The 25,911-nt window shown below is 47.4% G+C and overlaps 1 protein-coding gene across 1 annotated transcript in view; it reads left to right on the forward strand.

Moving 5' to 3' along the window:
* Positions 1-3,864: 3,864 nt before the first annotated feature.
* Positions 3,865-25,911, forward strand: part of LOC142008696 (carboxymethylenebutenolidase homolog) — a 34,569-nt gene continuing 12,522 nt past the window's right edge. Inside the window, exon 1 of the mRNA XM_074985962.1 lies at positions 3,865-3,893. The gene's annotated coding sequence lies outside the window, so the exon portion shown is untranslated. The remainder of the gene's footprint in view (positions 3,894-25,911) is intronic.

Consider the following 25,911-nt stretch of genomic DNA (forward strand, 5'->3'; position numbering starts at 1 on the left):
GAGTCACCACTGCTCTGCACCTTCACTAGTCATTTACACCAGTGCAATGTGGGGGTTAAAGGCTATGTTTCCAGTTTTGCACTGCCTTGTAGTAGCATACAGGGCGTAAATGATAACACAAAGTAACACAAGGCCACAGTGAACTGGACCTGAGATGAGCACTGTCATGCCCTCTAGGTTTTCTACCTCTGTGGATCACCTGAGGCTCAGAAAAGACAGCAGATGGCATTCTGTGTAAGCAGGGTGGTTTCTGTTAAGGATTCTGTATAAGATCCTAAGCCTCTCTGTGCCATGAGACCTGTCAGTGAGCAGGATGCTGGGACTAACCAGGTTATTCCACTCATCTGCCTTCTGCACAAAAGAAAATTACTACTGAACAGTGTAAGGATAATGACAGTAGCAGCGTCTCTCTGCCAGAATAAATGCTGTGTGCGCTGACAGAAAGCTACCACATCAGAGAAATGTGTGAATGCATTACACTCATCCCTTGTTAAACAAGCACTTCACTTATGAGTACTCGCTTAAACAAGGGAAACATTTACTTACCGCACTTCACGCTACGAGTGAACTCCCCAAGCTAATACGAGGCTAATGCCCTCCCCCTGGTTCCAACCTGCTGTAGTCTGAAACCCCCCCCCACCCCACCGCCGGCCCTGCAGCCTCTTCCTGCAGCAGCCTGACTCCCCACTTCCACTAGTCCCTAGCAGCCTGATCCCCTTCTGGCCCTGCAGTGCCTACTCGCAGCAGCCTGACCCCTGTCCCCCGCCAGCCCCGCAGCAGCCTAAACCCCTCCTCAGCCACTGGCCTAACAGACCGGCCCCACAGCCCCAACCTGTGGCAGTCTTAACCCGCCAGCCCCGCAGACTGGCCCCACGGCAGCCTGACCCCTGCCCCACCCCGCCACCAGACCACACACCCAACCTTCAGCAGCCTGAACCCCCCACCCACCCCATGGACCCGGCCACCAGGTTTTAACTCTCCCTCCCACTCATGGCCCTAAACTGCCCCCAGCCTTTAAATTCCCTCCCCCCACCCCCCCAACCCAAGGTTCACTTACCTTCCCAAAGCAGCACCACATGCTACCACTCCTTCGCCCAGCTCTAGGAACCAATCAGAGACTCTTACATGTATTCTAATGGAAATTTAGTGTCCCTCTTATGAGTTTTCACCTACGAGCACAAAGTTGGGAACGAATTGTGCTCGTAGAGCGAGGGATGAGTGTATATTCTGCCTATGCATGGGGGACCCAGATTTTTAAAATACCATGAGTTCTTTCCTCTTGACCAGTGCAGAGATAGGGATACCAACTATTGGAATCCAAGACTAATTGGTATGGTGGCAATGGGCTGTTGGAGATGGATTGCATCTACATTCTCCATGCTTGGGAAGGATCAGTTGGAAACAGGGCAGCAGATCCTTTCTAAAGCTTTCCAGGAGCAGCCAGTTTACTTGGTACAGGACGGCTGTTTTGGAGCCTTTTGTGAATGAAGCATATCAGTTAGAGGGTGAGAAACCCATTCTGCACTTATCTTCACTGTCCAAAAATGGAGGTGACTGTTTCACAGGTGACACATTCGAAAACTCTCAAGCTTTCTAGGGATGCAGTTTGGATTCTACTCAGTCAATTCTGGCTGCATTGTCACCAAGCCAGGAAAAGACATTTGTCCAATCACAGGGCTATCCCTTTACCCCCAGTCAAATTTCAAGTTCTTGCTCCAAATGCCTGAAACTCTTGATACTTAAAAAAGTTTAAAATGTAATATGCGTAGCCAGAATGATTCTGTAGGAATTTACCTCGTCCTTGGAAACAGACAAAGCATTTTCTATCAAACTTTTTGCCCCTTTCTCAGCCACCAACAAACAAATAAATAAATAAATAAAACCACTTAAGTTTGGAACATTTCCTAGCATAAATCACATGAGCAGTAGATGTTGAGTAATTTCAGAAGATCACTAATGAGGATTAAACCGGTTGAGGCTGAAATGTTTCTGACTGAACTGGTATTTTGCCATGCTGAAAGCAGGGTAATCAAAAGTGTATTTGGAGCACAATGAAACTGCGTTGAATGCTTCTGTTTGTGTCACTCCAGTGTGTTTTACAATAACTTTTTAAACAGTGAATTTCTCTGGTGTAGATGAGGCTGAATTCATCTTAGAACAGCACGAGTCCCAATAAAAACACTTCATTAGGTACAACACAAAATGCACATATGCACTAACAAAGGGTATGACTGAACTGGGTTGTATTGCTGAGACCCAGATAAACTACTAAGCCTCACACAACTGCACTGCACACATCATTCAGTATTTTTGATGTAGTACCCAGAGGTACTGAGACTATATACTAGGCTGAGTGAAGTCTCTGCTCTACAGCTGTGGCTGAGAGCCAGCTGGCCTTTAGCTCATGTGGTAGAGCACAGGGCTTTAGACCATCTGATGGTGACCCTGGTGGTAGCAACCTGGGATTGAACCTGCAATCAGAGGGTCTAAAGACCTGTGTTGTACCACATGAGCTAAAGGCCACCTGGCTCTCAGCTAAGGCTGTAGAGCAGAGACTTCACTCACCCTAGTATGAGGTCTTAGTGCCTCTGGGTACTACATTTAGATTGCAGTTTCAGTTTTATTGAAATGCGCGAGCACATTCTCCTTACTATTTTGTTAGGAATGGTGCAGTTTTTAGCATCTAGCAACACCAAGAGGAGGCAGGCAAATTGGAGACATCGTATGGAGGCAACATAGGAATGGGAGTGTTCAGTGTATGCAGTTCAGCAGACTCTAACGTCTCTTAAAAATAAAAAGGTTAAAGGCAGCGTGAGAGCTAAATGAGTAGGCATCCAAACAGCCTCACCTTGCCCTATAACGCTGTATCTCCTCCCTCTTCCTGTCTGGATTACTAGAGGGCTGGGTTCTCAGCAGCTGTCTCGTCCACCTCCTAATGCCAAATTTCATAAGAGAGCCACAGCATGCTGGAAACTGAGCCAGCAGCAGCAGCGGCATATTAGCACAAGGGCTGACTTTTCTCTTGGTTTATATTTGGATGCATCAAGCACGTTTCTACTAAGAAAAGAAGAGAGAGATCTACTCTTTGAGATCAAGCTGCAGGTGTATACACAGCAAATCCCTTTACTCAGAACGTGCGGAGAGCAGAGAACAGCAGCAGCTGCTCCAACTGCAGGTCAGGTCTAATGGGGGTGGAGGGGCACATCTGAAATCATTGAAAAGTTGGAAATATTTCTTTGGAAATTACCAAAATACTGCACAAAAGTCACCATTGTAAAATGAGACTTTTACTTGTGTTGCTGTAAGCAGCAAGAGTTGAACACAGATGACCCAAAGTAATGGAGACAGCTGACCTTGGGGGGTTTGACTCACTTTGGGGAGAAGCCCAAGTTTCATTTTGAATTATGTTCTGTAGGCTGAGGTATAAATTTATGTCTATATATTCTCCTAACTCGCAGCAGATTTCCCAATAATGCTAATGGCTGGGTTTGCATGTCGGCAAAGGGAAGGCTGTGGCTTTATTTATTAGTGAAATATCTAGAGTTCTGTCACAATTTAATCTTTCAGTACTGGTGCATTAATTTGAATGAAATACATGGGCCCAATGAATCACAGAGGTTAACATGACTCTGCCACTGTCCAACATTAAACAGTGTTAAAGAAGGTCTTGGGTTTGGTACACGGCATGGTTTCCCAAACTGGGGAGCGTGAAGAAATTCCAGGGGGGGCGTGAGGTTACCCAGGCTCCTCCTTCATTCTCCCCACCCCAAGAAAGATCCAGTCCTTCCTTCCAGCTCTCAGCCCCTGCCATTTCACATAGGAGACCCAGAGCAGCCACTATAAAAGCAGGCAGCTGGTGAAGGCCAACATGGAGCTAGCTGCCTCCTGGAAAGGTGAGTGAGTGTGGGTTGGAGAAGTGGGGAGGAGGAGGAAGGGGTTAGATTGGGGACTGGCAGTGCCTGGCTTTGGGGGATGGGAGGGGGTGGGCGGGTGGCTCATGGGCAGCTGTGGTGGCTGGCCTGCAGCTCAGGTGGGCAGCTCATGGGTAGCTCGGGCAGCTGTTTCCAGCAGCGCAGGGTCTTGGGCAGGTGGCCTGGGTGGCTGGCTCCAGGAGTGTGGGACTCAGGTGGTTGGCTTGGGTGGGCAGGTGGCCCCAGCAGCATGGGACTCAGACAGCTGGCCAGCTTGGCCTGCACCAGGTACCCACAAGGTGGGGCCTGTGCCATTAGCCTGGATGGTCCGTAGTTGGTCTCCTAGGATTTCCCAACTTAGGAAGAAAATGAAGCATCACCTTTCACATTAAATTTGTTTCTGATGTTAAATTATGTTTTTATTAAATTTTTGGGCCAGGAAAAGCTGTTTGTGCTTAGTTTTAATTTTAAATAAGATTTTTATATCAAGATTTTGTGTTTATTTCAAATTAGGAATTGATTTTTTTTGTTAAAAGTGGGTTTGGATAATGGTAAAGAAGAGGTGTGGGGGCGCGAGGGTTTCTCAAAATCAAAAGGGGGGTGTGATGCCAAAAAATTTGGGAACCACTGGTATACAGAGACCTCTTGGTACAAGCGCAAGGCTGTCATTACAAATTCTTTTAGCCTTTACTAAAGACATAGGACAGGCAGAAAACCAGTTAAAGTATTTGAAACGTAACATATTCAGTATGGCTTTCATTTTAATAATATCCCTCGTTCTCCTTCCCGTTAGCTGGAGAGAGTTTTAAATAGGAAAACATGCATGTGTTGGATGGTCTCCTAGATGGTAATAGCTGTCCTTTTGGGGGAAAAGAGAAAAAGTTATATGTTATTGCTGTTAAAGTCCAATCCATTTCTGAGGCTTTGTCTATGCCATACAAGGCAGTGGTGTGAATCCCCTGCTCAGGTGCACATCCTGGTGGTAGCTTGGTGAAATCTAGCATGAGACATGTAGCTGTAGTAGAACAGTTCCCAGCAGTGGAGGCTGAGCCATTCCACGTAGGTAGCTATACTCTTTCCAGGGGAGGCTGTGCTCAACGTGACTAAGCCATACCTCCACTGCACTATCTGTGCTGCTGCAGCAGGGGAGGGGAATGCTTTTTGGGTCAGGGTTCAGTATATGGGCAGGGTCTGCCAGAGATTGGGCTGGGGGCTGAGGGTACAGAGTTTGGGTAGGAGGGAAGGTGCAGAGGGTGGGTGGGAGGGAAGGTGCAGAAGCTGGTAAGGGTGGGAGGTCTGAGGGGGCGGGAGGGACAGGTATTGAGGTGACACAGCTCCAGGCAGGTGCCGGGCTCCATGTGGCTCTATGCACTTTCTTCAGACACTGGCTCCTGCTGCGCCCTTTGGCTGTGGTTCCCAGCCAGTGAGTGGCAGTGCCTGCAGGGAGTACTTCCACCCAGTACACAGAGCTGCTGCCTCCTCTCTGCCAGGCAGGGCTTAGGACTCACCCACACCTTGCAGTGAGGTGGTGGTGCTGGCACTCCAGCCATGGTGGGCCCTGCAAGGCTGGGGCACCAGTACTGGCTCATGCTGCTGCTGGGGAGGGGAGCCCTGAGCCTTGTGGTCCAGATCAAGACAAGCCAGGGGCTATCGTTCTCCATCCCTGTGCTACAGCCAAATAGCTACTTTCTTACAGTAGTTTGATGACAGCTAGCCCAAGTATGTGTATGTGAGCAGGGGCTACAATCCTCGCCCACAGAGTAGACATAGCCAGACAGCAGTCACCTGCCACCCCCTCTTGGCTGTGACCACTAGTTAGGTCTAATTTCTGACACAACAATTTTGGTTCACTGATTTCCAGTCCAACATTTCTCGTGTTTATCAGGCATGATCTTAACACAGGCCTTGAATGATAGATTCATGGATTACAAGGCCAGAAGAGCCCACTGTGATCATCTAGTCAGCTGTCCTGTACAGCACAGACCATAAAACTTCCCTAAATCACTTGACTCCAGACCTGGGCCTTTAAGAACACCAAATAGCACGAGATAAGCAATAAAATCAGAAGATCTGGCAACACCAGACTAAAGTTAATGCATGCTAGTCAGAGCCCTAAATTTATATATTCCCCTTTGTAATTAATCTGTGTTGGCGCAGCACTTTGGACAAATTGAAGGTCTAGGTTTTGCTCACTACTGCACGTTTAGCTTTTTGTCACAGGGGACTTATGCTTAAGGACAGTTGGCTCGGTGCCAGGATAAAGCATAAAAGCCTAGGATTGGGTATAGGTGCTGAAACTAGGGATGCCAGGGTTTTCCAGTTTGGTTGAAAAGCTCTGAGCACCCCTACTATAAAAATTGTTCCAACAATTAGGGGTTTGGATGGGTCCTATATGAGGAGAGGTTAAAGAGACTGGGACTCTTCAGTATAGAAAAGAAGATACTGAGGGGGGATATGACAGAGGTATATAAAATCATGAGCGGTGTGGAGAGGGTGAATAAAGAAAACTTATTTACTTGTTCCCATAATGTAAGAACTAGGGGACACCAAGTGAAATTAATGGGCAGCAAGTTTAAAACTAATAAAAGAAAGTTGTTTTTCACACAGCGCACAGTCAACCTGTGGAACTTCTTGTCAGGGGAGGCTGTGAAGGTTAGGACTATAACAGAGTTCAATGAAAAGCTAGATAAATTCATGGAGGTTAGGTCCATAAAAAGCTATTAGCCAGGGAGTTGGAATGGTGTCCCTGGCCTCTATTTGTCAAAGGCTGGAGATGGATGGCAGGAGACAAGTCATAGAATCATAGGACTGGAAGGGACCTCAGGAGGTCATCTGGTCCAGCCCCCAGCTGCACGCCGGATCAACTCCACTAAGTCATCCCAGCCAGGACCTTGCCAAACTGGGACAAAAAAAACATCTAGGGATGGAGAATCTACCACCTCTCTAGGCAACGCATTCAAGTACTTCACCACCTCCTGGTGCAGTAGTTTTTCCTAGTATCCAGCCTACCCCTCTCCTTCTGTAACTTAAGACCATTGCTCCTTGTTCTGCCAGCTGTCATCACTAAGAACAATTTGCCTCTATCATCTTTAGAGCTCCCCTTCAGGAAGTTGAAGGCTGCTATTAAATCACCCCTCAGTCTTCTCTTCTGTAAACAAAACAAGCCCAAATCCCTCAGCCTCTCCTCGTAGGTCATGTGCTCCAGCCCCTTAATCATTTTTGTTGCCCTCCGCTGAACCTGCTCCAGCACATCCACATCCTTTTTATACTGGGGGGGTGTTAGCCGATGGCCAAGGATGTTTGGTGAGGTGCCAGCTATGCCTGTTTTATACCATCCGTGACTTTAACCGCTAGGACGCACTGTCCCTTCGCGGCGGGCAGCCCGGGCTAGGCTGACGGATGCCCCAAGGTCCTAACCACCCGTGACTTTAACTGCTAGAGCTCAGAGCTCCTTCGCAGTGGGCAGTCAATACTGACTGACAGGTGCCCCAATGGCAGCACTAAGAGCCTTTCCACACCCGTGACTTTAACTGCTAGAGCTCAGAGCTCCTTCGCAGTGGGCAGTCAGGATTGACTGACAGGCGCCCCAAGAGTTTGCCCCGTGGAGGCGGCACAACTCAACGCTAGGCTCTTAGTACTCTCACCTAATGGCCAGGCTTTATAGCCAAAACGGCTGAGGTTCTTTAATTGTGTTGGCTGCTTTACAGTAAACCAGAGAAACAAGTTAGGCTTATGCACAAATGGTTACCAAAAATTTATTAAACTAGATTCTAATCATGTGGTTACAAAATTGCTAGTGCCTACTTATTTAAATATATAGATGTTACACACACAAACAAGTTACAAAGCTGAAGCCACAATCCCAAAGAAAGACAACAAAGTATAGAGCTCTATTTCAAAATATGTGTACACTAAAGATAGGAGATCAGGTGTGGGTGCTTCTTACCCTCCTTGCATCTCTCGATTCCAGCGGTGCCAAGCCAGGATCGGTCACTCAATTCCGCGGAAAGACGACTAAGGGACAAGGCTCAGGGACCCTCTTAGCTGCAGAAGCCTTGGGAGGCTGTCACTTATCTGACCAGCAGATAGATAGTGAAAAGCACTCAAAAATCATGGTGCTGTAGGTCCCATACTTATACCTCTGTACTCCTTTATTCTCTTTCTCCTTTCTTATGCCAAATTGGAGCTGGTCTGTCTGGGTGACGCCAGCTCTCGCAAGAGTAGTTTACACTTGCAAGGGAGAGAAACAATAAGTTTCGACTACTGGACATTCCTTTTATTAGGGTAAATATTTTCCCATCTAGGATGCTGGTGTGTGTGCATCACGTTATTTAGTAGGGGCTAAGAGCCATGTCTGTCACAGCTTCTCTGTCTGCTGTGAGCCTAATCGTTGTATATGTTCCCAGAGGCACATTGTAGCAGCACACCTGTGCTTCTCACAGCTTCAAAGGCTGTGCTGGAATTTATGTTAAGTGCCCTGTTGTTTTGGCTCCCTTGTGTTCCCAGCAATGCTGGTCTGAGAAGGGGCTGGCTGTCTGGCTACATTCCACCCCCTGATGCACCACACTACATCCCAGATTGCAAGGTGGCGGTGATGCCAGCACCTCTTGCCCTCCTTGGGGAAATCTAGAAATACCCAACAAACAAATTAGAGGATGAGGGTTCGCGGAATTGGTTAGGATCCCTTTTTAGCTCTAGGTATCTGATTTGTGTGGAGGAAAGAGCAGTTTGAATCAAACGCTTCATAATACATAAAGTTACACAAAAAACAATTACAATAATTAAAATGGTTAAAACAGTATTTACAACCGAATGTAAAAACGGGGAGAGGGAAAATCCCAAGTGTTGAGCTAACCATTGCATCCATGAGGTTTGTCCATTCCCCTCTTCTTTTATCAAATACAATTGTATGGGCACATTGCTGCTTATCTAGGCTGCGTCTACACGTGCACGCTACTTCGAAGTAGCGGCAGTAACTTCGAAATAGCGCCCGTCACGTCTACACGTGTTGGGCGCTATTTCGAAGTTGAAATCGACGTTAGGCGGCGAGACGTCGAAGTCGCTAACCCCATGAGGGGATGGGAATAGCGCCCTACTTCGATGTTCAACATCGAAGTAGGGACGTGTAGACGATCCGCGTCCCGCAACATCGAAATAGCGGGGTCCTCCATGGCGGCCATCAGCTGGGGGGTTGAGAGATACTCTCTCTCCAGCCCTTGCGGGGCTCTGTGGTCACCGTGGGCAGCAGCCCTTAGCCCAGGGCTTCTGGCTGCTGCTGCTGCAGCTGGGGGTCCGTGCTGCATATACAGGGTCTGCAACTAGTTGTTGGCTCTGTGTATCTTGCACTGTTTAATGAAAGTGTGTCTGGGAGGGGCCCTTTAAGGGAGCGACTTGCTGTTGAGTCCGCCCCGTGACCCTGTCTGCAGCTGTGCCTGGCTCCCTTATTTCGATGTGTGCTACTTTGCAGTGTAGACGTTCCCTCGCTGTGCCTATTTCGATGTTGGGCTGAGCAACGTCGAAGTTGAACATCGACGTTGCCGGCCCTGGAGGACGTGTAGACGTTATTCATCGCAATAGCCTATTTCGATGTTGAGACATCGAAATAAGCTATTTCGATGTTGGCTGCACGTGTAGACGTAGCCCTAGACTACCCATTTGTATGTCACCCTGAGTTTCAAAACAAATAGGGTATACTTCTTTAGATGATCCCGTTACATATTCCACAGGCCGTCCCCAAACAGTGCGATGCCATTGTCCCACCCCCCCCGAGTCAATGCGAGGGTTGTTGGTGTACCACGCTGGTCCCCACCGAAAGATGTCGCTTTTGTTCCACCAATCATTTAGGCTGAGTGGTACAAATTCAATTCCCAGTCCATTGGTTGAATTTAGCAAGGTGCACATCCAGCAATTTGTAGCACCAGCAGCTGAGGCGATGGTTTGGATTGCTCCCCGAAGAGGATGTTCTGGTATTGCCAAGGTGACTGGAGCCAACAGAAGGATCATGAGGGCTTGCAGGAACATATCTCTGGTGGGTCGGGTTCTAGCTAAAAAACTTATTTTAAAACCAAAAGCAATAATTATACCTGCTATTATAAGCAATGGCAAATATATTAACAGTTCATAGTAGTCTCTAGTGATCAAACAGGTCTGCTGCATGGTCCATTTTGCTGACAGGTTAGCTGGCAGGTTGCTCGGAACCATGGGACCATTCCTGCAATAAATCACATGGTCAGCCGGTCTTGGATGCGATCCAAGCCTCTGTAATGGTTATTAGCCTTTTATCAGCATTTAAGGCACTCCATATGCCTTTCTCTTTATAGGCGTGCAAAACACAGGTAAAGGTTCCCAGGGCTGGGTGTTTAATCACAACAGTGTCTCCAGGAGCATACTTGGAACTGTGCAGTGGTGTTCTGGCAGGGGAGATAGCTTTCCCTGTAGGGAAGAATCCCCTGCTGATTGGACTTCCTGTAGGAGTCTGTCTGTTGTTTAATCTCTGCACCACTTCGTCCAGTCTGTCTCCCCATGTGCCATCAGTAGGCTTCAAGTGATTCTTTAGCAACCCATTCCAGTGCTCGACCATGCCATTAGATTGAGGTCGATATGGAAGGTGGAAGGTCCATTGGACTCCATGGTTAAGGGTCCATTCCCTTACAAGTTTATTCTTAAAATGCGAACCATTATCTGATTGGATTTCTTGAGGCATTGGGACAATTGCTGTTAAGCGGTTTAGTCCCATAACTGTGGACAACCCTGTTGCCAATCGGGTTGGATATGCAAAACAAATCCCTGAAACAATTTCTACCCCAGTCAAGATGTATTTCCACCTCTGCCTTGTAGTGGGCAGTGGTCCGACATAGTCGACCTGCCAGGTTGCCCATAGTGTTTTCCCATCTCTTAGCCTGGCAAACCTTTGTCCTTCTGCTATATGTTTTCTAGTCTCAGCACAAATAGCGCAGGCTTGCACCAGGTCTCTAGCCTGTCTGTGGGTGATAGGCCACCCCCTGATATGTGCTTGCCGCACTAACTCATCACTTCCTGTGTGTCCTAAATTATCATGTAACCATGAATATAAGCGTTCCCATTCTACTTGTGTGGTAAAGAGCTGGGCAGCTGCATCGGCTAAATTGTTTAACTGTGCAGCTGGGGTATTGTTCCTCTGATGAGCTGAGACATGTCCTATAGACAGGGGTTGTTGCAGGGCATGCTGATATAACCACTTCCAGTATTCCAGTCCCCATACTGGTTTACCTCCTACTTCCCAGTGGTTATTTTTCCAGTTAGTGATCCACTGAGTGGCACCTGCCCACACCGCACAGGAGTCCGTATATACTGCGGTGGCTCCTGCTTCACAGGCCAGTTTAATTGCAGCCAATTCTGCAAGTTGTGCTGACCCATCAATTTCAGCAGTTAGGGGTGCTGCAGAGGTGTCTGCAGGCACTGCTGCAGCTTTTCCCTTCCATTTTCCTTTAACCAGCCTGGCACTGCCATCAGTGAACCATACTCCCTCAGGCTTAGAAGGATCAAATGGGGCAGCATCCTTAATGGGAGACTGCTGTGGAGGTAGGCGGTATTCATCAGGCATTCCTACTTCCCATAGGGATTCCTGAATCATAGTGGGGTTTTGTGCAGTGTCTGCACCACCTACCCTGTGGTGTATGTAAAGTGCCCATCTTTGGATAGTCGTTTTCTGTGCTACACCAGGTGGTAACTCTTTCCCTTCCAACATAGGTTTAATGATTGGAAGAGGAGTGTGAATTGTGATGTCCTTATCCTGAGTTAATTCCTCAGTTTCTCTCAAGGCTGTGTAAGCTGCCAGAAGCACCTTCTCATAAGGCGTGTAGTTAGCCTGTGACCCTTGCCATGACTTGGAACCAAACTGAATTGGTCGTCTGGGAGCAGTGTCACTTTCTTGCCAGAGAGCATAAGACATTCCAGTGGCTCCCACAGTTAGGTACAAATGGAATGGGGCTTCAGGATGTATGGGACCCAGAGCCTGATAGGTGTGTATCTCCCCTAGCAGTTGCCTGAGGGCTTCCTCATGGGCAGGAGCCCATTCCCAGGCAGCACTTTTCTTTAACAAATTGTACAATGGTCTGGCTACAATAGCAAAGCCAGGTACATGTTTTCTCCAAAACCCCAGGGTTCCCAAAATCTGTCTCAATTGATCTTTACTTTCAGGGGAGGGTGCCTGATTTAGCTCTTGCACAGTGTCATTAGGCACAGACCTCCTACCTCCCATCCATACAGTACCTAAGAATTTTATCTCTTGGGAGGGACCTTGGCATTTCTCAGCTGGTAACTCTAAATTAAGGGCTTCTAGTGCTCCTTTGATTTGATTCATAGCCTCCTGTACCTCTTCTGAGGTTTTCCCACCTATTAAGATGTCATCAATGTATTGCACAGTTTGTACATTGGGTGGCAGTATAAGGTCATCTAGGACCTTTGCCAGTGCCCCATGGCAAATAGTGGGTGAGTGCTTAAACCCTTGTGGCATTCGGGTAAAAGTGTATTGTACACCTCTCCAAGTAAAAGCAAATCTTTCCTGGTCAGCTGGTTGCAAAGGGACCATGAAGAACATGTCCTTTACATCTAATACTGCTAGCCAGGGTTTATCCCAGGTTTGTATGGTGTTTACAATATCTGTTATGCTAGGGACTGCTGCAGTTAATGGTCCAGTGTTACTGTTTAGCTTCCTATAGTCTATAGTGAGTCTCCATTTGCCATTTGGTTTCTTGATGGGCCACACAGGAGAATTAAAGCGAGAGTGGGTACGAATTAAAATTCCTCGCTGTTCCAAATCTTTGATCAGGTCAGTAACAGGGCTTATGGCCTCAGCTGGGACATTATACTGCTTTATGTTTGTTACTGTTGAGGGCGGGAGAGCAGGCGTGCTGCTAAGTAAGTATACAGAATAGTGGGGAGGGCTTTCCTCTTCCAGGTGGGTGGCATGAGGAACAGAACTGACTCCAAAAGCCCATCTTTCCCCATTAATCCTTCCCTCCTTTCCTCTTAAAACGTCCATGCCCAGTATGTTGGCATTGCCCAAAATCACCTCATATTTTCGGGGCTGATGGTGGGGTTGCAATGGGATATCCAGTTTTATCTTAACTAATGGGTAAGTTATGGTACTGCCATTTACTCCTGTAACAAGTACCTGCTTTCGGCCAGTAGGTGGCGAGCCCTGAAAACTTTCTCGCTTAATCATGGACATTTGAGCCCCTGTGTCCATTAAGAAAGGAATAATGTGTTTGTCATTTACAGTTACATGTATCCGGGGGTCTTTTGCTGTTGTTTTCTCCTATTTGGATTTAAGCTGGTTTATTAGGAGAGGAGATTGACCCCCGCAAGCTAGTTTCCCTGCTCTGGTAACTCTTGCAGTTGCTGCAGCAGTGGAGTATACAGGGTGTCTGCAGGAGGGGGAGGAGGTGAGAGCTGCGGAGGTGCACTGGGAGTAGCATTAGTTTTCTCCCAGTCAGCTCTTTTAAAGGTGGTTAATAATTTTAGCCGCTCTGTGGGCAGTCCATTTATCACATCTCTGGGATAACCTAAAGCCAGACATTGTCTCCACAACTTGGCTCTAAGCTCCTTTTCCTCCTGGGTTGGCTCTCGCTTGTTTTTATGTCCTTTAGATGGTGCCCCCTTGTTTCCCTGAAGGGAACGCATCTTAGCTTTGCCTGTCAGTGCTCTGATGTCTCCGAATTCTCTAAAGTATGACACCAGACGGTTTAGCAGTGCCCGAAAGGTTCTGTTATGTGCTGCAGCTTCTGATCTAAGGGACAGTGCCATAGCCCTATGATTACTCGGAGCTCCCTTAAGCAGGGGTCTGAGATCATCTACATCTACCTGACCCTCCCATGGACTTTCATAGGCTAAATCTTGAGGGTTTTGGCCAAGCATGCTAATGACAGCCACAGTTAATAGAGCTGTTTTTACCTCATCTATGTTGGTCCAGTGCATTACTGTGGGTTCATCTCGGTCTGCTGGGTAAATTCCTCTTGCCCATCGACAAGCCAGAGACCAAAGTGTTTTAGGGGTGTTCCCCTCTGAATGTTCCAGGAATATTCCTGCACCTAAGTTAAGGCGCTCAGTTTCTTGGGCTGTCAGGGGTATATATCCACCCCCAGTGTCCCAGAGGCGGACCAGCCACTCTATTATACCTTCCTCAGGCTTTTTAGCAAAATCTCCCTGGATTGTTTTTAACTCCATGGGAGTATATTGGCGGGTGGTAATTTTGGTAAAGTGTGTTGGAGCTTTACTCCCTTTTCCCTTTTTACCTCCCTTCTTTGTTTTTGAAGAGGTGGATGGATCATTGTCATCCCCTTCTTCACCCAGCTCTGCCCCACTCAAATTTCCCTCATGTTCTTCTGATTTGTGATGTGTGATAGCTGGTCTTAATTTTACAGAGGGACCTTCCTCCTCAGAGGAGGGGGACTCATCTGCTGAATCCCAAATGTCTCCGTCCCATTCCTCGGGGTCTAGCCAGAGAGCAGTCTCAACTTTAGCCTGGTTGATTCTGCATGTTTTAGTCTCCAGCTTTTCCCTTCGTTCTATCCCTTCTTTCTCAATTAAGGGAAGTAATCTTTTCTGAAGATGCTCCATATCCCTATTCAGTGTTCTTACTCGGGTATCTAAATTCTGGCATTCCTTGCACAGTGTGTCCCTTTCCTGTTGTAGCCTATTAAATTCTATTGCCAGACTATGATAATCCTTACAGGCAGCTTGCCAAATGTTAGTAAGCAGCCATATACAAGCACCTTTTCCTTTCCCTTTCTTCATCTTGCAGGCAGTTCTCCAGTTACAGAAATGCTGCCAGATCTCTGCTGGTTTTCCCCAATATTTCTCCAGCAGTTCTTTGCTCCACAGAGGATTTCCCCATCCCTCTTGGGTCAAACTTTTCTCTAGCTCAGGGAATTCTGTGGTGTTTATCATGACTGGTTTCATTGTGTTACTGTAGTGCAGCCTATATCACAATCCTGCTTCGACTACGCCAAATCTGTTAGCCGATGGCCAAGGATGTTTGGTGAGGTGCCAGCTATGCCCGTTTTATACCATCCGTGACTTTAACCGCTAGGACGCACTGTCCCTTCGCGGCGGGCAGCCCGGGCTAGGCTGACGGATGCCCCAAGGTCCTAACCACCCGTGACTTTAACTGCTAGAGCTCAGAGCTCCTTCGCAGTGGGCAGTCAACACTGACTGACAGGTGCCCCAATGGCAGCACTAAGAGCCTTTCCACACCCGTGACTTTAACTGCTAGAGCTCAGAGCTCCTTCGCAGTGGGCAGTCAGGATTGACTGACAGGCGCCCCAAGAGTTTGCCCCGTGGAGGCGGCACAACTCAACGCTAGGCTCTTAGTACTCTCACCTAATGGCCAGGCTTTATAGCCAAAACGGCTGAGGTTCTTTAATTGTGTTGGCTGCTTTACAGTAAACCAGAGAAACAAGTCAGGCTTATGCACAAATGGTTACCAAAAATTTATTAAACTAGATTCTAATCATGTGGTTACAAAATTGCTAGTGCCTACTTATTTAAATATATAGATGTTACACACACAAACAAGTTACAAAGCTGAAGCCACAATCCCAAAGAAAGACAACAAAGTATAGAGCTCTATTTCAAAATATGTGTACACTAAAGATAGGAGATCAGGTGTGGGTGCTTCTTACCCTCCTTGCATCTCTCGATTCCAGCGGTGCCAAGCCAGGATCGGTCACTCAATTCCGCGGAAAGACGACTAAGGGACAAGGCTCAGGGACCCTCTTAGCTGCAGAAGCCTTGGGAGGCTGTCACTTATCTGACCAGCAGATAGATAGTGAAAAGCACTCAAAAATCATGGTGCTGTAGGTCCCATACTTATACCTCTGTACTCCTTTATTCTCTTTCTCCTTTCTTATGCCAAATTGGAGCTGGTCTGTCTGGGTGACGCCAGCTCTCGCAAGAGTAGTTTACACTTGCAAGGGAGAGAAACAATAAGTTTCGACTACTGGACATTCCTTTTATTAGGGTAAATATTTTCCCATCTAGGATGCTGGTGTGTGTGCATCACGTTATTTAGTAGGGGCTAAGAGCCATGTCTGTCACAGCTTCTCTGTCTGCTGTGAGCCTAATCGTTGTATATGTTCCCAGAGGCACATTGTAGCAGCACACCTGTGCTTCTCACAGCTTCAAAGGCTGTGCTGGAATTTATGTTAAGTGCCCTGTTGTTTTGTCTCCCTTGTGTTCCCAGCAATGCTGGTCTGAGAAGGGGCTGGCTGTCTGGCTACAGGGGGGCCCCAAACTGGACACAATATTACAGATATGGCCTCTGCAGTGCCGAATAGAGCGGAACAACCACTTCTCTAGATCTGCTCGCCATGCTCCTCCTAATGCACCCTAATATGCCATTAGCCTTCTTATCTACAAGGGCACACTGTTCACTCATATTCAGCCTTTCATTCACCATAACCCCTAGGTCCCTTTGTGCTGTACTGCTGCTTAACCAGTCAGTCCCCAGTCTATAGTCATGCTTGGGATTCTTCTGTTCCAAGTGCAGGACTCTACACTTCTCCTTGTTGAACCTCCATCAGGTTTCTTTTGGCCCAGTACTCCAATTTATCCAGGTCACTCTGGATCCTATCTCTACCTTCCAAGCTATCTGCTTCTGCCCCTAGCTTTGTGTCATCTGCAAGCTTGCTGAGGGTGCAATCCAGTCCCTCATTCAAGTCATTAATGAATATGTTGAACAGCACCGGCCCCAAAACCGAGCGTTGGGGCACTCTGCTTGAAACCAACTGCCATCCAGATATTGAACCATTGACCACTACACTTTGGACTCGATCATCAAGCCAGCTTTCTATCCATCTTATAGTCCATGGATCCAATCCACGCTTCCTTAACTTGTGGGCAAGAATGTTGTGGGAGTCTGCGTCAAAAGCTTTGCTGAAGTCAAGGTATATTACATCCACTGACTCTCCCATGTCCACAGAGCCTGTTACCTTGTCATAGAAGTCAATCAGATTGGTCAGGCACGACATGTCCCTGGTGAATCCACGTTGACTACTCTTGTTTATTTTCCCCTCTTCCAAGTGCTCCAAAATGGATTCCTTGAGGATCCCCTCCATTATTTTCCCAGGGATTGAGGTAAGGCTGACCAGTCTATAGTTCCCTGGATTGTCCTTCTTTCCTTTTTAAAGATAGGTACTACGTTTGCCTTTTTCCAATCATCTGGGATCTCTCCCAGTCTCCAAGAGTCTTCAAACATAATGGCCAAAGGCTCAGCAATGACATCTGCCAATTCCCTCAGTACCCTTGGGTGCATTAAATCTGGACGCAGGGATTTGTGTGTGTCTAGCTTTTCTAAATAGCTCCAAACCTCTTTCCCCACCTAAGCTATCCTTGTCCTTGAAGACTGAGGCAAAAAAAGCACTGAGTACTTCGGCTTTTCTTACATCATCTGTCACTAGACTACTGCTTTCATCCAATAACGGCCCTACATCTTCCCTGATCACCCTCTTATTCTTAACATGCCTGTAGAAACCCTTCTTGTTGCCCTTCACATCCCTTGCCAGCTGCAGTTCCAATTGTGCTTTTGCTTTCCTGATTACTGCCCAGCATTCTCCAGCCATATATTTGTACTCCTCCTTAGTCAACTGTTCATGTTTCCATTTCTTATACGCATCCTTTTTTGAGTTTAAGCTGACCAAGGATTTCCCTGGTAAGCCAAGCTGGTTGCCTACCATATTTACATTTCTTACTATGCAGTGGGATGGTTTGTTCCTGTGCCTTCAGTAAGACTTTAAAATATTGTCAGTTCTCCTGAACTCCTTTCCCCTTCATCTTTGTTTCCCAAGGGATCCTCCCCATCAGTTCTCTCAGGGAGTCGAAGTCTGCTCTTTCGAAATCAAGGGTCTGTGTATTACTCACCTTTCTTCCTTTTGTCAGGATCCTGAAATCTACTATCTCATGGTCACTGCAGCCCAGGTTCCTATGCACTTCTATTTCTCCTACTAGTTCTTCCCTGTTTGTGAGCAGAAGATCAAGTCACTTGATCATTGCCTTTGATCCACCCCTTCTGGTAACCTGGCATTGGCCACTGTCAGCAGATGGGATACTGGGCTAGAAGGACCTTTGGTCTGACCCAATAATGGCCATTCTTATGTTTTTATTATGTTCACCATGGACATTAGGACCCCAAATGAAGTTCTGATTATATCCTCCAGACTGTTTAAGGCACGCAGATTTACCACTTGCAAAGTCTAATAAACAGCCCAAAGAGCACTGCAATTCAGTGGGTATCATGGGACCTGCCTTGCTGTTTGCAAGGCTTAGAACTAATGCCTGCTCTGCAAAAAGGAACTGAGTTGGAGGGAACAATAAAACATGTAATGGTAAAATAAAAGAAAACTGGGCCCTACGCCTGCAGAAAGGGAATGCGGATGTGCTGGGAAGGCGTGTGACTGGATCCAGCACTCTTGCTGCTTTACAGGGGGAATTCACTGTTGCAAACCTAGCCGTTTGTTTGGTGCAAGCCTGGCTGCTGGACTTTGGGGATCTCTGGCTGGCATCACTCTGTCCGGTTCCCTCCACAACCTGAATTGCAGGGGAGGAGCAGCTGCTGCGGGAGACTGATCCCAAACTTGCTCCTCTGCAAAGGCTGGGAAGAAAACAGCAGCAACCTCAGAGAAAGAGAGGAGATGTTTGGGGAATGCAGCCCCCAGCTCTGGATTTATAAACCCAGCAGCAGACAAAAGGGAGAGAAACAGAGCAGTTTGCTCCTCCTCCAGGGACTGAGCCAGGGGATAGTTGTTTTTTTTCCCCCTCTCTCTTACCAAATACATCTCACTATTTCCCTCCCAAACTCGCCCTTCCACCTTCTTACTTTAGGGCTTGGAAGATCTGAAAGGAGAGCAGATGGGCAAATACACTTAGTAAAGGGCAGGGAAGGAAGAAGGCTCTTTTACAAATTTCTTTCTCCAAAACAAGTGGAGGGCAGGGGGAGGAATAGATATAAGGACCCCTTGACAGGATTCTGATTTAAAGAGCAGAGGAGCTGGCTTTGCGTGTCAGCAGCGTGTCCAGGAAGTGAAGTGGCAATGGGGGTGGGGCAGGCTGACCGTGCTGTGCCCCCTTTTAGAAATTCGACACCCCTCACTTTGCGGACCCCTGCACTAGAGCATAAAGTCAATTTTAAGGGAGTTAGGTCAATTTTATAATGTACTTGTCTTCACTATAAATATCATTAGCTCAATTTTAAGGGGTCCTAAGGTCGACTTTTCTACTCCAGCTTTTTCACCAGGAGTAATGCCAAATTAGAATTTACCAGGTTGACTTAATGCTAGTGTAGACACAGTGCTATTTAATTTGATTTTATTGGCTGAAGGAGTTTTGCCTTCTCCCTCCTACATGTTTCCCAGGCCTGGCTGGGCTCTTGGCATCTAGACGGAACACCTGCTTTCGTGTAGGCAAGCCGCCGGAGCTGTGTTGTTTTGATTAGGTGTTTTTGAGAGTCCATGTTCAAGGACTGGGAGGATTGATGTGGCTTTTTTAGAGATAGAAGTGCTGAGCCAGTTATTGTAGCTAATTGCAGCTGACTGCTTTTCTCATAATAATGTGCTCTCACTTGGTTATAAAAGCTGTGAGAATAATAAACTCAGGGCCTTCAGACTATAGAACTGTTGGCCCCCTGCTGTCTATGTTCGTCTTTGTCTTTCATCCCTCGCGGTATCGCACCTCTGGGACCTGTCACTAAAAAGAAATACAACAATTGGCCTCCAGAGCTCTGAGTACACCAACGCACGCTTTCGAAAGGCGATCGTCTGGAAGATATCCTCAGAAGAGTACCTTTTGAAAGAGTGCATCCATGCACCCTAAAAGCAGCTTGCTCTTTCGACCCGCTTTTTCGAAAGATTGCGTCCACACACAAGCAGCGGACCGCTCGTCCGATCTGCTCTTCTGAAAGAGAGCGTCTACACAGCCAGAGGTGCTTTTTTGAAAGAGCAGAGCAGGAAACACTGCGGACAGGGTTGCATGGCGAACAAGCCCATCTGGGGCCTGCAGCCAGCTGCTCCCTTAGAGGACCCCTCCCAGGCACCCATGCTCTGCAGATGCTGAGGGCTGCCAAGGTTCCCGAAACACAGCAGATCCCATGCACCGGCAAGATGGAACCGCAGCAGCAGCTCCTCCTCCATGAGCTGGCCATCATCGAGGCCCTGGTCGCCCACCTGGCCCTTGTCCTGGTGGCTGCCATAGACCTCCTCCTGGGGGCAGTCCTCCCTGCTGGGGTGTTAGCCGATAGCCGGGTAATGAGTGGTCTGTGAGCCTAGTTACATCTGAGTCTTTGACTGCTAGGACTGATGGTCCCTTTGCAGCGGGCAGCCAAAATGGCTGATGGATGCCCCAGAGATCCACCCAAGTCTTTAACTGCTAGGACAGACTGTCCCTTGGCAGCTGGCTGCCAGTGCGGCTGATGGCTGCCCCAAAGGTTGGTGCAGAGAGCTTATTCCACCCGAGTCTTTAACTGCTAGGAAAGACTGTCCCTTCACAGTGGGCAGCCAGGGAGGCTGACAGGTGCCACAGGCGTCTGTCCGGTGGAGGCGACACGACTTAGCGCTCAGCTTTTACTGCACCTTACCACTGACCAAGCTGATATAGCCAAACGGCTGAGGTTCTTTGTTTTGTGTTCGGCCGAGTTACAGTAACTGGAAGGAGTCAGGCTGAAAGCTTAAATGGTTACTATTTATTAAAAGACAGATATCAAATCTTAATGGTTACAAGGTTATTGCTCTATCTTCTTAATTACTAGTAGGATGATACATATGACATGTCAATTAGATTACAAGGGAAAAGTTACCCATCTGAGGACCAGACGCCTCAGCCTAAAGAGCTCTTACTATTAAATGTGCACAAAAGTACATTGCAGGTATAATTCTCACCCCTGTGTCCTTCGACTCCTGGCATAGCCAAAGTCGTTCACCGAATCCCTCGGGAAGAACAGTACGAGGAGGGCGTCCCCTGGTACCTCAGGAGGCAAAGACCTTACCCGACCGGCAGGTATAGGTAATTGGAGCTCAGTTGGAGGGGGCTGCCGGGCTCCTTCTTTATACCCCTTGGGTCACGTACACTCTTCCTTATCTAACGGTACTAATTGTACTGGTTCGTCTTTGTGACACCAGTTTTTACAAGGGAGTTGCAACTTAATTTACACTTGTAAGATAGAGATAACTAAATCATTAAGACAGGACATTATTTTTGTATGGGCGGGAGATTCCTCTTCTGGGACGATGTGTGGGCGTATCAATTATCAGTACCAGCCAAGGGCAGTTTGAGGCCCTGTTGTCGTCAGCTAGACTGTTAGCACTCTTATCTGTGTTGTTTTGTTCAGGGTCAAGATGAGACGGCACATCTGGGCTCTGAAGCATCAAAAGACTGTAAGAACATAACATAAGAACATAAGAATGGCCATACTGGGTCAGATCAAAGGTCCATCCAGCCTAGTATCCCGTCTGCCGACAGTGGCCAATGCCAGGTGCCCCAGAGAAGGAGAACAGAAGACAATGATCAAGTGATTTATCTCCTGCCATCCATCTCCTGCCCTTGTACTGAAGGCTAGGGCACCATACTTTACCCCTGGCTAATAGCCATTTATGGACCTAACCTGCAAAAATTTATCGAGCTCTTTTTTAAACCCTAATAGAGTCCTGGCCTTCACAGCCTCCTCCGGCAAGGAGTTACACAGGTTGACTGTGCGCTGTGTGAAGAAAAATTTCCTTTTATTAGTTTTGAACCTACTACCCATTAATTTCATTTGGTGTCCCCTAGTTCTTGTATTATGGGAAAAGGTAAATAATTTTTCTATGTTCACTTTCTCCACACCATTCATGATTTTATATACCTCTATCATATCACCCCTCAATCGCCTCTTTTCCAGACTGAAAAGTCCCAGTCTCTCTAGCCTCTCCCCATATGGGACCCGTTCCAAGCCCCTAATCATCTTAGTCGCCCTTTTCTGAACCTTTTCTAATGCTAATATATCTTTTTTGAGGTGAGGAGACCACATCTGCACACAGTACTCAAGATGTGGGCGTACCATAGTTTTATATAGGGGAAGTATGATATCTTTTGTCTTATTATCGATCCCTTTTATAATAATTCCTAACATCCTATTTGCTTTACTAACTGCCGCTGCACACTGCGTGGATGTCTTCAGAGAACTATCCACTATAACTCCAAGATCCCTGTCCTGATCTGTCGTATCTAGATTTGACCCCATCATGTTGTACGTGTAATTTGGGTTATTTTTTCCAATGTGCATTACCTTACACTTACCCACATTAAATTTCATTTGCCATTTTGCTGCCCAATCACTCAGTTTGCTGAGATCTTTTTGTAGTTCTTCACAATCCGTTTTGGTTTTGACTGTCCTGAACAACTTGGTGTCATCTGCAAACTTTGCCACCTCACTGCTTACCTCATTTTCTAGATCATTGATGAACAAGTTGAACAGGATCGGTCCCAGGACTGAGCCTGGGGAACACCACTAGTTACCCCCCTCCATTGTGAAAATTTACCATTTATTCCGACCCTTTGTTTTCTGTCTTTTAACCAATTCCCGATCCATGAAAGGATCTTTCATCCTATCCCATGACCGCCTAATTTACGTAAAAGCCTTTGGTGTGGGACCGTGTCAAAGGCTTTCTGGAAATCTAGGTATATTATGTCCACTGGGTGCCCCTTGTCCGCATGTTTATTAACCCCTTCAAAGAATTCTAATAGATTAGTTAGACATGACTTCCCGCTGCAGAAACCATGCTGACTTTTGCCCAACAATTTGTGCTCTTCTACGTGCTTTGCAATTTTATTCTTTACTATTGTTTCTACTAATTTGCCTGGTACTGATGTTAGACTTATCGGTCTATAATTGCCAGGGTCTCCTCTGGAGCCTTTTTTAAATATTGGCGTTATGTTGGCCGTCTTCCAGTCATTGGGTACCGAAGCGGATTTAAAGGATAGGTTACAAACCACTGTTAATAACTCCGCAATTTCACATTTGAGTTCTTTCAGAACCCTTGGGTGAATACCGTCTGGTCCTGGAGACTTGTTACTATTCAGCTTATCAATTAACTCCAAAACCTCCTCTAATGTCACTTCAATCTGGGAGAGTTCCTCAGATTTGTCACCTAAAAAGGCTGGCTCAGATTTAGGAACCTCTGTAACATCCTCAGCCGTGAAGACTGAAGCAAAGAAATCATTTAATCGCTCCTCAATGGCATTGTCTTCCTTAATCGCTCCTTTTACATCTTTATCGTCCAAGGGCCCCACTGCTTTTTTAGCGGGCTTCCTGCTTCTAGTGTATTTAAAAAACATTTTACTATCATTTTTTGAATTTTTGGCTAGCTGTTCCTCAAAATCTTTTTTGGCTTTTCTTACTACCTTATGACACTTAATTTGGGAGTGTTTGTGTTCCTTTCTATTTTCCTCACTAGGATTTGACTTCCACTTTTTAAAAGCTGCCCTTCTCTCTCTCACTGCCTTTTTAACATGGCTGTTAAGCCATGGTGGTTCTTTGTTAGGTCTCTTACTGTGTTCTTTTATTTGGGGTATACATTTAAGTTGGGCCTCTAGTATGGTGTCTTTAAACAGTTTCCATGCAGCTTCCAGGGGTTTTAGTTTAGTTACTCTACCTTTTAGTTTCTGTTTAACTAGCTTCCTCATTTTAGTGTAATTCCCCTTTTTGAAATTAAATGCCGGAGTGTTTGACTGCTGCGGTGTTCTTCCCAACACAGGAATATTAAAAGTTATTATATTGTGGTCACTATTTCCAAGCGGTCCAGTAACAGTTACCTCTTGGACCAGATCCTGCGTTCCAGTCAGGACTAGATCGAGAATTGACTCTCCCCTTGTGGGTTCCTGTACTAGCTGCTCCAAGAAGCAGTCATTTAAGGCATCAAGAAATGTCATCTCTGAATCCCGTCCTGAGGTGACATGTACCCAATCAATATGGGGATAATTGAAATCTCCTACTATTACTGTGTTTTTTATTGTGATAGCCTCTTTAATCTCCCTTAACATTTCAGCATCACTATCACTGTCCTGGTTAGGTGGTCGGTAACATATTCCTAATGCCATATTCATATTAGAGGAATGAATTGTTATCCATAATGATTCTACGGAACATTTTGATTCCTTTAGGATTTTTGTTTCATTTGATTCTATATTATCCTTCACATATAGTACCACTCCGCCACCCGCATGACCTGTTCTGTCTTTCCGATATAATTTATATCCCGGTATGATAGTGTCCCACTGATTGTCCTCATTCCACCATGTTTCTGTGATGCCTATTATGTCAACTTCCTCCTTTGATATGAGGTACTCCAGTTCACCCATCTTATTAGACAGACTCCGAGCATTTGTGTAAAAACACTTTAAAAAACTACCACTATTTATATGTCCGCCTTTCACAGACGCCTTGGATTTTTTTATATGCGATTGTTTCACATCTGATCTTGCCCATATATTATTTCCCATGTTCCCTATCTGACTAACTTCTAGGGCATCCCTATCTATGGAGCCTCGTGTCAGAGAAGTCTCCATCTGATCCACGTGCTCCCCCGCACCAATCGGCTTTCCCCCACCTCTTAGTTTAAAAACTGCTCTACGACCTTTTTAATGTTTAATGCTTGAGATAAGCACATCTGTGCTCCTAGGCCTCTAGGACTGTGCTGCTTCTTTGTGCTTTGTGCTCTGAGGCACCTAAGAGGGGCATGATGGAGTAGAGCAGGGGGATTCTGTCTGGCTACATGGGGTTCCAGAGCCCGTTGACCTGGTACTATGCCAGGGCCCCCCAAGTGCCCCGGTGCCTGTGGAGCCACCCCAGCAACTCCGATTGGTGGGAGCGCCTGGTGCTGAGGGACTGGGTCGACGCCAGATGGTACCAGAACTTCCAGATGAGCAGGCTGACGTTCCAGCAGCTCTGCCACTGGCTCTCCCCTGCCCTGAGGCATCGGGACACCCGCATGAGGCCCGCCCTCCCCCTGGAAAAGAGAGTAGCAATCACTATCTGGAAGCTGGCCATCCCAGATAGCTACTGGTCCATAGGACACCAATTCGGGGTGGGAAAGGCCACCATTGGGATGTTCTAATGGAGGTAAGACATGCTTGGGTCAGGAGCCCACCATGGGGAGGGGGCAGGGGGCTCCTGGAAATCAGGGACACTGGGCTGTTGGGGGATGGGGGGTGGGGGCCCAAGAAGAGGGAGCCTCGGGGGAGGGATCCTGGCACAGCCTGGCATGCCCTTCTGGGAGTGCCCACCCTCTGTCCCATGTAGGTCATGAAGGCCATCAATGCGATGCTGCTCCAGAGGGTTGTCCGTGTAGCGGACCTGGACGTAGCCATAGCCGGGTTCCAGGGGCTCGGTTTCCCAGATTGTTTTGGCACCCCGGACGGGATGCATCTACCCATCCGCACCCCAGAACACAGCACTGGGACCTATGTCAACTGCATGGGCTACTGCTCGGTAGTTCTCCAGGCGCTGGTGGACCTGAGAGGGGGATTCCAGGACATCTGCATGGGCTGGGCAGGCCAGACCCCTAACACCCGCGTGTTCTGGAACTCCAGCCTCTGCTGCCACATGGAGGCCAGAATACATGTCCCCTCACAGGAACTCTTGGTTGGGGACCTGACCATGCCCCTCTGCATGGTGGCAGATGCTGCATACTCCCTGTAGTCCTGGCTGATGCAGCATTACACCAGCCACAGTCTTTTAATGCCAAGCTCAACCAGGCCTGCAAAATGGTGGAACAGGCCTTCGGGTGCCTGAAGGGGTGTTGGCACTTCCTGCTCATGTGGCTGGAGGTCAGGCTCTGGAACGTCCCTGAGGTGGATGGCACCTGCTGTGTCCTCCACAATATTGTGGAGGGAAAGGGCAAGGCACTCCCCCCTGGGTGGGTGGCTGAGTCCAACCCCAGCTATGAGTACCTGGCCCCCACCTCAAGCCGCCAGGCCCACCGGGTCTGTTTCTCCTTTC

Source organism: Carettochelys insculpta, chromosome 2, assembly GCF_033958435.1.
Source record: "Carettochelys insculpta isolate YL-2023 chromosome 2, ASM3395843v1, whole genome shotgun sequence".
Taxonomy (NCBI): Eukaryota; Metazoa; Chordata; order Testudines; family Carettochelyidae; genus Carettochelys; species Carettochelys insculpta.